Source organism: Entelurus aequoreus, linkage group LG04, assembly GCF_033978785.1.
Source record: "Entelurus aequoreus isolate RoL-2023_Sb linkage group LG04, RoL_Eaeq_v1.1, whole genome shotgun sequence".
Lineage (NCBI taxonomy): Eukaryota > Metazoa > Chordata > Actinopteri > Syngnathiformes > Syngnathidae > Entelurus > Entelurus aequoreus.
Genome location: NC_084734.1, coordinates 18,484,121 through 18,498,091, shown reverse-complemented (window position 1 = coordinate 18,498,091; position 13,971 = coordinate 18,484,121). Strand labels below are relative to the sequence as shown.

At 38.5% G+C, this 13,971-nt stretch overlaps 1 protein-coding gene across 2 annotated transcripts in view; it reads right to left on the bottom strand.

Annotated features, from left to right (window-relative positions):
* LOC133647754 (atypical kinase COQ8A, mitochondrial-like) overlaps window positions 1–9,857 on the bottom strand; it is a 24,750-nt gene extending 14,893 nt beyond the window's left edge. The window contains exon 1 of one of the 2 annotated variants that reach the window (XM_062043444.1): window positions 9,521–9,857. The gene's annotated coding sequence lies outside the window, so the exon portion shown is untranslated. The remainder of the gene's footprint in view (window positions 1–9,520) is intronic. The other variant, XM_062043445.1, reaches the window with a different exon arrangement.
* Window positions 9,858–13,971: the final 4,114 nt, after the last annotated feature.

The following is a 13,971-nucleotide window of genomic DNA, read 5'->3' as shown; positions in this document are numbered from 1 at the left end:
GATTTTAAAGGGAAAAACCAATTAAAACCGTAAATAGAAATCAAAATGTATTAAAAAAAAACACAGAGGACAACAGAGGACAGAGGACCAAACAACTCACAAAAGCAAATGTTTTTTGTGTGATTTGCAATTTTACTGCTGATATTTTCAAACGGAATAAAAACACGCCTAACGACTCCACCCACATTCCTCCGATACAGTGCATGTGTGTTATTGTTATTGTTAGCATTGCAGGTGTGACGGCATGCTTCAACACGGCTCTGCTAGAATTTGAAGCCAGCGAGGTCGAGAGTGAAAACCAGAAGGAAAAGATATGTGAGGAGCATGTGTGAGAGTGTTATTGTGTGTTTGTCTTGCAGGTGACAGAGCTGTATCATGCACACACTAATACACAAAGTGGGTCAAACATCGCTGCTTTCTCACTGTCCAACAAAAACAATCTTGGAGAAATCTGCAAAGCTAAAAAGTAAATATTGGAAATGATTCCAAAAATAATCTGAATAAGGATTTTATGTTTAAAAAGTTTTGTTACACAATACTAATTATACTAGTATTGCACTTATTTACTGCATTGACTTCTGCCAACTTGGCTGTTGGTTATAGTGTTACAACAAGATATGAGCAGTCTGTCGGCTAATTTTTATGCTTTAGATTGTGCGAAAAAATTTGGGTAATGAGCCTCCCCACCCCTAGTCGGCATAGTGAATGTCACTGTGAACCCCGTAAAATCAGACCAATATATCTGGTCTTACTTGCTAGCATTAGCTTACAGCTAGAGATGGACATGAATGTGTTTTTTCCAAGCATGGGAAGGAGGAAAGTGAGTGTGAAGGACTGGAAATTAAAGAAAGAAATAATCTAAAACATGACAGTGCAAGTAGAAAGTGGTGAAGCAGTAGGAGCGTAGCACTGCGAGTCTGCACTACACTGATGCAGAATGAGTCGATAACAGCTGGAAAGACATACCGTAAAAGTCCACTCTCTATACTACTTTTTCACTTCTGATGCGATACCGATATTGGAGCCTTAATCCGATACAATATTAGCAGGAACCATACATACATAGATCATTTTTATTAATGTTAGAAAAGGTTTGATCAAGTGAAAACAGTCCAGCAGAGCACAATGGTAGAGCTATTTATCATTAACTGCCTGGAATGGACTAATGTCGTATTTAAGTTGAAATAGGGTGGTATTTGTGGTCACAAGAATTCATTAAGTTAAGCTCGTGATGCAGTAAATTGAAGGACGTGGACATGTTTGTTTTACTGGATACTTCCTAATACGCTTCTGCCATGGAGACTTCCTATGTGTAAGTAATATGAGACCAGAATTATTTTGTACTTGTTTATATTGACAAATGTGCTGTTTTAGACTGCAATATTGTTCAATTAAGGACACCTATTACATATGTCTAGCTTGTGTGATATTGTGTGCTTAACTGTTGTGTAGCTGCTAGCTCCTAGTATCCTGTAGCCTACCATGTTTATATTTTGTAAATGACTTGACTATAATACAAAAAAAAAACCTTGTGTGCTTTTTGTAGGACATTTAAAAGTTAACTAGCTGTCCAGCTTTGCACAAGTAAACACACTGCAGGACCGCTTGTATCGGACATTATATCACACATTTTACATGAAAGCACGTACTGGTTTTTTTCTGTTTACTGACAATTAAAATCGGATTGGAAAACCCCAAATACATGCTGTAAATAATTATTACAGTACATTACCACATAAAACTACCACCCTTGTTTGTACTACATTCTATTGTATAGTTTTTCATACAATAATGCTTACCTAAATGTTTGTTTTATTTTTTCAAAAGGCATGTTAAAATTTTAAATTGTGATGTTTTGGTGGGCCAAGCATTGATTAAATGTATTTTAACTTATTTCAATGGGTGTTGCAGTTTCGCAATACAAGTTTTTCAACTTACGCAAAACCAATTAAACTGTAACCGATTATTAACGCCCACCATTTCTGAGCAGTAACACAGAAGCTAGCTCTAATACAACATGGGCATTGATGAATGTGTGTGCTTATTGAAAGCATCACTTCTAAATGTCTGACAACACCCGTGAGGAAGTACTGTTGCTAAATGTAAACCCACTTCCCATTTGTCACTTCCAGCGTTAAACAACTACCCCCCCAAAAAAAACAATGCAGGGTACAATAGCTGTGATGCAAACTTGGCACTCATGCACAGCGATTGAGGATTAAATGTACTGATGTGTGAAGCAAACACACACTGCTAAACCTCAGCTGTCGTCTGAACTCTTGTGCAGCCCCTTTCAAACAAACACTGGTGAGTCACACTGTAAAATAGTTCTAACGCAGGGTCTGAAAGTTGACCACATGCTTTTCTTGCAGCGCTTACCGCACACATGATTGTGCGTGCTGCTGGTCCACTAATAGTACTAACCTTTAACAGTTAATTTTACTCATTTTCATTAATTACTAGTTTCTATGTAACTGTTTTTATATTGTTTTACTTTCTTTTTTATTCAAGGAACTGTTTTTAATTTAGTTATCTTATTTTTTTTATTTTTTTTAAAAGTACCTTATCTTCACCATACATGGTTGTCCAAATTAGGCATAATAATGTGTTAATTCCACGACTGCATATATCGGTTGATATCGGTATCGGTAATTAAAGAGTTGGACAATGTTGGAATATCGGATATCGGCAAAAAGCCATTATCGGACATCTCTTATTATATATATATATATATATATATATATATATATATATATATATATATATATATATATATATATATATATATATATATATATATATATATATATATATATATATATATATATATATATATATATATATATATATATAGAGGCTGGGCGATATATCGATATACTCGATATATCGCGGGTTTGTCTCTGTGCGATATAGAAAATTACTATATCGTGATATTGGAGTATACGTTCTCACGCAGTTCTCACGCAGTTGCTTTTAGCTGCGGGCATTACACTGCATGCGTTTCCCACTCTTTGTTGTCTCTCCTCACAGAGACTTAAAGATCTACTGAAACCCACTACTACTGACCACGCAGTCTGATAGTTTATATATCAATGATGAAATCTTAACATTGCAACACATGCCAATACGGCCGGGTTAACTTATAAAGTGCAATTTTAAATTTCCCGGGAAACTTCCGGTTGAAAACGTCTATGTATGATGATGACGTTTGCGTGTGACGTCAATGGTTGAAACGGAAGTATTCGGACACATTGTATCTCAATACAAACAGCTCTGTTTTCATCGCAAAATTCCACAGTATTCTGGACATCTGTGTTGGTAAATCTTTTGCAATTTGTTTAATGAACAATGGAGACTGCAAAGAAGAAAGCTGTAGTTGGGATCGGTGTATTAGCGGCTGGCTGCAGCAACACAACCAGGAGGACTTTGAGTTGGATCCGACGCTAGCCGCCGACCGCATCGATGATCGGGTGAAGTCCTTCGTTGCGCCGTCGATCGCTGGAACGCAGGTGAGCACGGGTGTTGATGAGCAGATGAGGGCTGCCGTAGGTGGAGAGATAATGTTTTTATCATAGCTCTGACGAGGTCCCGTAGCTAAGTTAGCTTCAATGGCGTCGTTAGCAACAGCATTGCTGGGCTTCGACAGGCGGCACAGCATTAACCGTGTAGTTACAGGTCCAGTGTTTGGTTCGGTGTCTCCTGATAGTAGTATTGTTGATCTGCTGTCTATCCTTCCAGTCAGGGGCTTATTTCTTTTGTTTCTATCTGCATTTAAGCACGATGCTATCACGTTAGCTCCGTAGCTAAAGTGCTTCACCGATGTATTGTCGTGGAGATAAAAGTCACTGTGAATGTCCATTTCGCGTTCTCGACTCTCATTTTCAAGAGGATATAGTATCCGAGGTGGTTTAAAGTACAAATCCGTGATCCACAATAGAAAAAGGAGAGAGTGTGGAATCCTTGTACCTAAGTTACGGTCAGAGCGAAAAAAGATACGTCCTGCACTGCACTCTAGTCCTTCACTCTCACATTCCTCATCCACAAATCTTTCATCCTGGCTCAAATTTAAGGCTGCAGCTAAGGATTATTTTTCTATCGATTAATCTATGGATTATTTTTTTCGATTAATCGGTTAATCTATAGATTATTTTTTCGATTAATCTATAGAGTATTTTTCCTTTTACCGATAATTTTTTTATTCAAAATGAAGATGAAAAAATAAATGTAGGCCAGTTTTTTCGAAAGGCATGGCTTTTATTTACAAAAAAAAAAAGAAGTATGGCCACTCAGTCAACATTGACAACAACATGACTAAATATTCTGTAACAATGTAAACATTTAAAACTTTTAACCTTTAACAAAATTAAAAGTAGCTTATTTGCTTTTTAATGTGCAAATATAAAAGTCAACATCCAGTGCAAATCTTAATATTCTGCAATAGTATAAGCATTTCAAAAGTAAAAGTATTGCTTATTTTGCTTTAAAATGTGCAAAAATAAAGATAAACATCCAATACAAAAAAGTGTAAAACGAAATATTCCGTAACAACAGTGTAAACATTTCAACAAAAGTGAAAGTATTGCTTATTTGCTAAAATGTGCAAAAATAAAGATAAACATCCAATACAAAAAAGTGACAATCTAAATATTCTGGAGCACTGTAAACATTAAGTATTGCTTTTAAAATGTGCAAAATAAACATCCAGTCCAACACAGTACACAATAACCAATTCTACTCATTCCAGTGAGTGACTAACAGTTGTAATGAAGAAAGGTTAGCATGTCTACATGCTCTGCTTCTTTTCTTGTTTACAATAATCCCAGCAGCTGAAAATAGGCGCTCAGAAGGGGTCGATGTGGCTGGAACTGGGAGGTAATTAGCCTTCACCTCAAGCCAGGACTGCGAGTGAGCTGAGCTGCAGTTTAAGTTTCTAGAAGGTCAACGGGCTCATAGTGATGTTACTAGTAGTTGACTGGGAGGTGTTTATTATCATTTGTGGAGAGTCCGCTGCCTGATGCTCACCTGCTAAACACCCATCTGCTCCACGCTGAAGCGCTGACTACATGCGCTCTGAATACGCACTGCTGATTGGCTGATAATGCTTCGTGTGTACCAATCAGATGGTTGTGTGGGTGGGACAATGCTGCGTGCTGAGACAGAGGCAGGAGCGAAGCAGCTTGTTAAGACTTTAGCAGCTAAAGTTAGCTTTAGCTTAGAAACTCGTTCGGTACACCCCCGTACCGAACCGAAAGCCCCGTACCGAAACGGTTCAATACAAAACACGTACCGTTACACCCCTAGCAGATACAAATGACACATTCATGTTTTTGTGTAATGATGACAACGTATGCTCACGCGGACGATTGACTAGTTGATGGTTCATGGTTTTCTTTTCAAATGTTCGTTCATAGGCGTTGTGCTGCTATGATAGGCCATTTACGCTCGACACAGTGTGCATTCAACAACATTATTAGGCTGTGTATTGAAGTACTTCCACACTTTTGACGACTTTTGGCGTGATTTTTCCCCCTCGCTCGGACCGCTCGCATCGTCTGCTTTGCGCTTCGCCATGACGGTAGTGTGACGTAAATATGCGACGCGTCGACGCACAAAGACGGCGTCGACGTATTTACGTAACCGATGACGTCAACTACGTCGACGCGTCGTTTCAGCCTTACTCAAATTAATGGGGTAATTGTCGCTTTCTCGGTCCGAATCACTCTCGCTGCTGGTGTAAACAATGGGGAAATGTGAGGAGCCTTTCAACCTCCGACGTCACGCTACTTCCGGTACAGGCAAGGCTTTTTTATCAGCGACCAAAAGTTGCGAACTTTATCGTCGGTGTTCGCTACTAAATCCTTTCAGCAAAAATATGGCAATATCGCAAAATGATCAAGTATGACACATAGAATGGATCTGCTATCCCGGTCTAAATAAAAAAAAATTCATTTCAGTAGGCCTTTAAAACAAGCGCACCTTCTTACATATGTCACGTGTGCAACGTCACACGCTCCCGCGGAGCAGACAGGTAGCGACATGGTAACGTTAGCTGTGATGCTAACGGTGTGGTGCTAGTGGTAATACGATAGAGAGAAGGTGCGAATCTGGTAACAAATGCAGTCCTGGCTTGAGGTGAAGGCTAATTCGCTTTTAGAGTAACGTTAGCTCATTTTGCGGTGTGTGTGTGTGTGTGTGTGTGTGTGTGCGTGTGTGTGTGTGTTACGGACAGCAAAGCCCTGTCTGTCTGTTATTTCACTTTACCTTTTTCTGTGTTGATTGAGACTGTGTTGAAGCAGCAAAAAAGGACATTATGTTAAATGAAGAGTTTCTGTCTTTGATAGTTTATATAATAATGTAACTGCATTATTAAGCCTACATGAACTCCATGGTGTTCAGGGATGAATGGTCTCTCCTATTGCTATTGTACTATTTTTTCAGCTAGTTACATTAAACATTAGTAATGGAGCAGCCTAGTTTTGAATGGCAGGGTCCCTGCTATCACATGTTGATAAAAGTATAACATTCACATAATATGGGTTATACTTGTATAGCGCTTTTCTACCTTCAAGGTACTCAAAGCGCTTTGACAGTATTTCCACATTCACCCATTCACACACACATTCACACACTGATGGCGGGAGCTGCCATGCAAGGCGCTAACCATCAAAAATCAACTACAGGCTTCCCATATGCTGTAATAAATTAAGCATGATGAGTTGACTTAAAACTGTTTAATGTTGCACTTTTTATATGTAGAAGAAAAGTTTTGTCATTTTATTTAATCTGAGCAACAACTTGAGGCAGTTTAATGTGGATTAACGTGGGCAGAATTATTATAATGTTCCTAATGTTAAAAAGATAAAGCCATTGTTTACAAATTTGGTAAATAAATAACCAAAAAATGTATATTTTGTTGTTTTCTTACTGTACCGAACCGTGACCTCTAAACTGAGGTACGTACCGAACCTAAATTTTTGTGTACAGTTACACCCCTAATATACCTGTATATGTATGTATGTATGTATATATATATATATATATATATATATATATATATATATATATATATATATATATATATATATATATATATATATATATATATATATATATATATATATATATATATATATATATATATATATATATATATATATATACAGTATATACATACATACATATGTATATGTGTATATATAAACAAATGCACACTAATAATAAATCATAGGACAAACTCAGTCAAACAATTACATTTTTAAATGACCCATTTCCATTTACTGTAATAGTACAGGTGGATCAAGTTTCTCAACAATTAAATGTCAAATATTGGCTACTTTTTGCAGAACATGTACTTGAGTGACAATCAGCCCATAAAATGAGTAAAAACAACAACAACATTAAGACATTAAAAATGTATATACTTTTGTTAGGAAAAAGTATTGCGATATTTTTCCATATAAATATTTTTTACGATAACCACAGGAAAGGCGTGTGGGGAAGCAGTGCATACATCTCTGTCCTGGCTGCTCAGTACAACATGGCTACCATAAACTCACCTCAGCCATCAAAGAACAATGGGCACATATATTTTAATGGCAGTACTTAGTTGGTGTTGTTATAACATGACTATTCTGTTTTTCAAACTACTTATTTGTTTGTCTAATGCAATAAGTAATACATTCTAGTGTTGCGTGCATCCATAAACAGTCAAAATAGAGCTAATACTGACATACACGCCACAGGCCATCAGACTGTACAACTCCTCTCTGGGGGGGAGGGGGGTACTAGGATGACAGGGGATGCAAAACAATAACATATACCCCCATTATTTATTATTTACTTTTTAAATTCGATCTCAATTCTGTACACTGCTGCTGGAATTTTAATTTTCCTGAGGGAACTCTCCTGAAGGAATCAATAAAGTACCATCTATCTATCTATAGTTCAAAAGTTAATCAATACAAAATTCTTAGTGGGCAAGCATTAATCTTATCAAAGTAGGTCATAAACAACACACATCTTTATGGTATGAATTATTCATCACTATTTGGCAACTTTAGTATAGCAATGAGTGTTATAACTAAAATATATTTCAAGTAAATATTGAATGATTCATACAACTTCATTGACAACAACATTTGCATAGTTAAAAATTCAATAAATATAAAAGTATTAAAAGGGCAGGCACCAATCTTATCAATACAAAGTAGGTCATGATCAACATGCATATTATATGTATGAATTACTGATCACTATTTCGGCTACTTTACTACAGTAAAAAGTTATAACTATTGATATGTTTAAGTTAATATTGTATGAATCACAAAACGTTATTGACAACAAGTTCAAAAGTCAAAGATACAAACATGGGCAGGAATCCACCCATCCATCCATCCATTTTCTACCGCTTGTCCCTGGAATCAATCTTAACAATACAAAGTAGGTAATATAAAAAGGTATTTTTCCTGTATGAATTATTCATCACTGTTTTGGCTGCGCTAAACGTCATAACTATTGATATTATCAAGTAAATATTGAATGATTCATACAACTTTATTGACAACAACATTAGCATAGTTGAAAATTCAATAAATATAAAAGTATTAAAAGGGCAGACATCAATATTATCAATACAAAGTAGGTCATGATATAGGATATTATAAGTATGAATTAATAATCACTATTTAGGCTACTTTACTACAGTAAAAAGTTATACTTATTTATATCCATCCATCCATTTTCTACCGCTTATTCCCTTCGGGGTCGCTGGAGCCTATCTCAGCTACAGATAGACAGACAACATTCACACTCACATTCACACACTAGGGCCAATTTTATATAGTTAAGTAAATATTGTATGAATCACACAACTTTATTGACAACAAGTTCAAAAGTCAAAGATACAAACATGGGCAGGAATCCATCCATCCATTCATTTACTACCGCTTGTCCCTGGAATCAATCTTAACAATACCAAGTAGGTAATATAAGCAGGTATATTTCCTGTATGAATTAATAATCACTATTTAGGCTACTTTACTACAGTAAAAAGAAATAACAGTTGACATTTTTAAGTAAATATTGTATGAATCACACAACTTTCTTGACAACAACCTTAGCCTATATTTACACAGCGCGCTAGCGAGAAAAAACAAAACACTTCCAACCATATTCGATCACCTTGTAACATTTTATTCAACCCATCGGTACACTTACAACACATAGATCATGTTTATAAACATAATAATTGGATCAAATCCAGCGCAAAAGTCACGATTGAAAAGAAGCTGCGCCACGTTGTTGCAGTGCCTTGCTAGCTAGCTGTGGCGAACTAGCACAGATTGAAGTCCATGTAGGCAAAATTGCGTATGATTTTGCATGAGATAATGACCATGCAATAATTAACAGTGTCGTGTGTTGTTTACAGGCAGAGGTCAGTTGGAGGGTAATGGTGGGATTAAACACGTTGGCCTTGTGTCAAAATCAGATAATGCGTGATAATCTGAGTTGAGGCACTCACCAACTGCTGCGTGGGGTAGTTTCTCCAAAGACGACTCAAGCAAATCTTAGCAGAGTTTCATGTTTGAATACACAAAACCTGCAGTTTGTCCTCCAGCGACTGTCTTCAACACGTACAGTTTGTGTCTCTGACCCATAAAGTCACTATTTACTCGACACAACTCCCTCGCTCCAAAGGCACGTTCACAGACACGCACGCCACCCTCCGGTCTGGACGGACACTCGGTAAGAATCAGCGTGACCTCATTTGACCCACTTAAAAAGCAGAGCGATGTTTGTTGCACGCTGTGCTCTTCTGTTTACTAGCGCGCGGATCCTTTCTGCCCCGCCCCTGCTCACCTCCCATTCGCTGCTGGAAGGAGGCGAGGCCAAATGCTGTTTTCAATTGGTCCACCCAGGAAGCAATCAGGAAGTAATGTATTGGAGTCGAGGCACATGTAGAAAATGTGTGTGTGTGTGTGTGTGTGTGGGGGGGGGGGGGGGGGGGGGGGTAAAAAATAAAATATATACAATTTGAATAATTTGAATAATTTATATTCATTTTAGGATTAAGAGGTTGGCTGCGAACCAAAGGAATAAATATTAGGGGTGTGGGAACAAATCGATTTGAATTCGAATCGCGACTCTTAGACGGTGAGCTGACATGAGAAAAAGTGCCTAGAAAATGAATTTCGCTCCCACGTCTAAGCACAACTTGTTCAATGCATTTTTGCATAGATAATACCCTTCTGGACTTTGGGTTAAAAGTTCAGAACATGATACCTAGCCAAATTTTGTCACAAGCCAGAAATGTATATAGAGGTAAATCACAAAAAACGAAAATCTTGTGCTGCAGTTTTGGCTTGTAAAATATGTCTTATTCATTTTGGCAACACAAAATCTTTCTCAAATATCATAAATACATATACCTAACATCTGAAACAAATATTGGTGCCTTAGTATACTCATATGTGAATTTAGATCATGAAATGTAGCAAATTTCTTAAAAAACGATTCAACTGAAGTGATTTGCCCCAGCACAATGAAGCACACACTTATTAAATTTAGCTAAAAGCTTATGTATCATACATTAAAAAAATGTCACAACCTTCTATGTAATCAAAGGTACAAAAGAAGTAACACACCGTGGCCAAAAGTGGCTTAAAATCTAGCAAAATATTACCATGCACCCCAAAACTGGAATAAGGCAAAAATGGACAAGATTAAAATAGATGCAGTAAAGGCCCAAATTGGTATAAAATATGATAAATATTTATTAAAGTAGCAAATTGTTTCACAGCATGTGTCATTTATACCCCCCCCCCCCCCCCCCCACACACACACACACAAACACACACAAAAGACCAAAACAAATTTGAAAAAAAAGGTAATACAGACATTATTTAAGCTTTACCGTTAAAATGGCAGTGTGGCATCTCGATAATCAAACATCTTGATAAAGAAACAAAAGTGGCAAATTTTACATGGTGACATGGTGCGTAATTACTCATCAATATCACTTTCATCTGTGTCATCATCCCATGCACCTCTTTCTTCTGTTTCCTTTGAAACATTTCCACAGTTCTGGCAGTGACATAAATCAGTACAAGACATTTTTGCAGACATACATGAACATCTTTCTGTTTCACATTTGCTTGTCTTGCAACCACAGTGGACTACCTGCAGCACACTATCTGGGGCAGGATTTCTAGTCATCCATCTTACTGTTAACTCCCCATCCTCAATGTACCATCCATTGCCAATGGGTGAAGGGGCACACATCATACCAGTCAGGGAATGTCGCATTACTGCTGCTTGGTAGTTTGCCCTTTTGCAGTGTTGGTGGAGGGCATCACTTGTTGGGGGAATGGACAGTTCTGGCAAAGCTGACGATGCCATACAGAATGCTTTGTATCTTGCATCGTTCACGTCTTTGGCAGATGCCTGTCCATACAGGTGGCACACATATTTGCTCAGTGTTTTGAACGTAGACTGGTCAAGGTTAAAACTGCTGCCCAGATTTGAGAACGCAGTCAGGTATTCGTCTTTCTGACAAGCAAGAGAAAATGTCTTCCTTTTGCCCTTGCCATGAAAGGCACTGGTCGAGTCACAACCTGTGAAGGTATGGATGCCAATGAGTGCAGAACAAACACTGTTGCCAAGAGCTGCTGCCACCTTAGCCACGTCTATGATCCTCGTTCTGTTGCCTACTCCCGTGAAAAAATACAAGCTACACTGTAAAGCTCTTTGAAGACTTACAGCAATCACTGCCACATCAGTGTCAGGGCTTTTGATGACAACAGTTTGATGTTCTTGTGCAGCATGCTGTGCATGTAAAAACACCCTAGTGTCACATTCCTCATGGTCACATGTCAGTTCGTGAACAGCACTGACAGTTTGTGAACCCTCTTTCAAAGTAACACAGTGACACAGTTCTCCATGTGCTATGTACAAGCTGAAGTCCCTGCCCAAAATGGTGAGATCAGCATCTCGCCATGCAACAAAGAGGAATTCTGCCAGTGCTGCTTTGTTGGTCCCATTAGATAGAAACTTTTTCCACTGTGTGGGTGCCTTCTGATCCCGTCCATAGATCTGCACCTGTTGTGTACCACCCTCAGCTCTCCGTGACCGCTCTAGGTTTTTAATACTGATTTCTGGATACTGGTCAATGACAAAGTCTATCCTTGTACACTTGTGCTGCAGAGCTATCTTGACCACGTACTGGAGTAAGTTGTCAGCCAACTCTCCAAAGGTAGCTGGTTTGGAATGCATGGCTTGAATGACTGCCATGCCATCGAAGAGAATAGCTCCATCTGACGGAACTTGCTGAACTAAGCAGTCTTTGTCTTTGTTCTCCAATATATTCATCAAGGCAGATTTGTCTGTTTTAGCAAGTGACCCATCAGTACTGGCTAAGGGATATGAAACCGTTCCCAAGGAGTAGGACAGAATTTGCCTCAGGTCTACCTTTCTACTTTGACCAATAATGAGTAGCCTGGAGAAAAGTTTCTTGTCTGCACGCAGAATGACATCTTTGGCTGCTGCAGATTTTGTCTTTGTTTTTGCCTGGTCACTAAAGGTCTTCAGTTTTTGAGCCTTGATGGGGGCAAAAATGTCGACTGATTTTGTTAACAGTCTTTGGTCAATAAAGACTTTGACAGCTTCTTCCCCCCTTTCTGGTGCTGCAAGCAAATCCTTCTTGACCCCTTGTGTGTGTGTGTGTGTGTGTGTGGGGGGGAGAGAGAGATTGGGGCTGTGGTGTGAAGGTATATGGGGGGATGGGTGGGGCTTCCTTTTCTAGGCCAGTGGTTCTCAAACTTTTAAATTCCAAGGTCTCCCCTTAACTCTGACAGTGTATAAATGGTCCATTTGGTTATTACAAAGTAACAACACATTCTTTCAATCCTACGCTATGTACTGTAACATTATTACTATAGATTCACACACGTGTGTGTGTGTGTGTGTGTGTGTGTGTGTGTGTGTGTGTGTGTGTGTGTGTGTGTGTGTGTGTGTGTCACATACCTGCCGACACGGTTTCTGCTTGTGTGAGTTGATCCCTCTGGCGTTTTCCTCCCACACGAGTGTACTTTTCCACTTTTTGACAAATTATACAGATGGCTGGCAGGACGGGGCCGGCAGAAGCAACGGGCAAACCTGAACGAGATCGAAGTTTCTTTCGGGGAGTTTCAGACGTGCCTGCTGACTGACCTGCGGCTGCAGATGGTTCTCCCACCGCCCGTGCGGTCCTTTTCTCGGCATAAAACAATGCAGATTTATCTGTAAAACGTCGGTAGCATGTTGCGTGAAACCCAGCGTCGTCAGGAATAGCGTCAAAATCTACATCCGAGCAATGTTTATAGATTTCTGCCAGATGCTTGTTCTGGTCTTGCAGACAAAGCCACTGTTTTAAATAGTTTCTGTATGTGTCCCACCGTGTCCGAGTGAAGTGCTGGACGTCCTCATTGTTCACAGATGAAAGATGCATATAGCATCTTTTATTTTCCTCTTTACGCACTTTTTTTCTAACTTTTGAGGTCTTTCGTTCCTCTTCACTCTCGGATGTTGTCGTCGCCATAGCAGGTATGTTGTTAGAATAAAGCTGCTACCTGATTGGTCCATGTGACCAAAACCGCGCCACTCCCCACTAGATATCACTGCGCCTCACTGAAAAATAGTACCGGCTTTCAACACCGATTACACAAAATGGGCTAGGTGTCAATTTCCGAACTTTTGGTATCTTACTTACTACCAGTAAATCTATTTTATGAAGTAAAAATGATGTTGTGCCGTTGGTGTGGGAGCGAAACTGAACGATATGAGCCTTGACCACAGGCACTATCTCACGTTGTGCGATTCAGAATCGATTCTCATTTTTTAAAAAATCGATTTTTTTTTTTTTTAAATTAATTTATTAATTTATTTAATTTTTATTTTTATTATTTAATTTTTTATTATTTTTTGATTAATCAATCC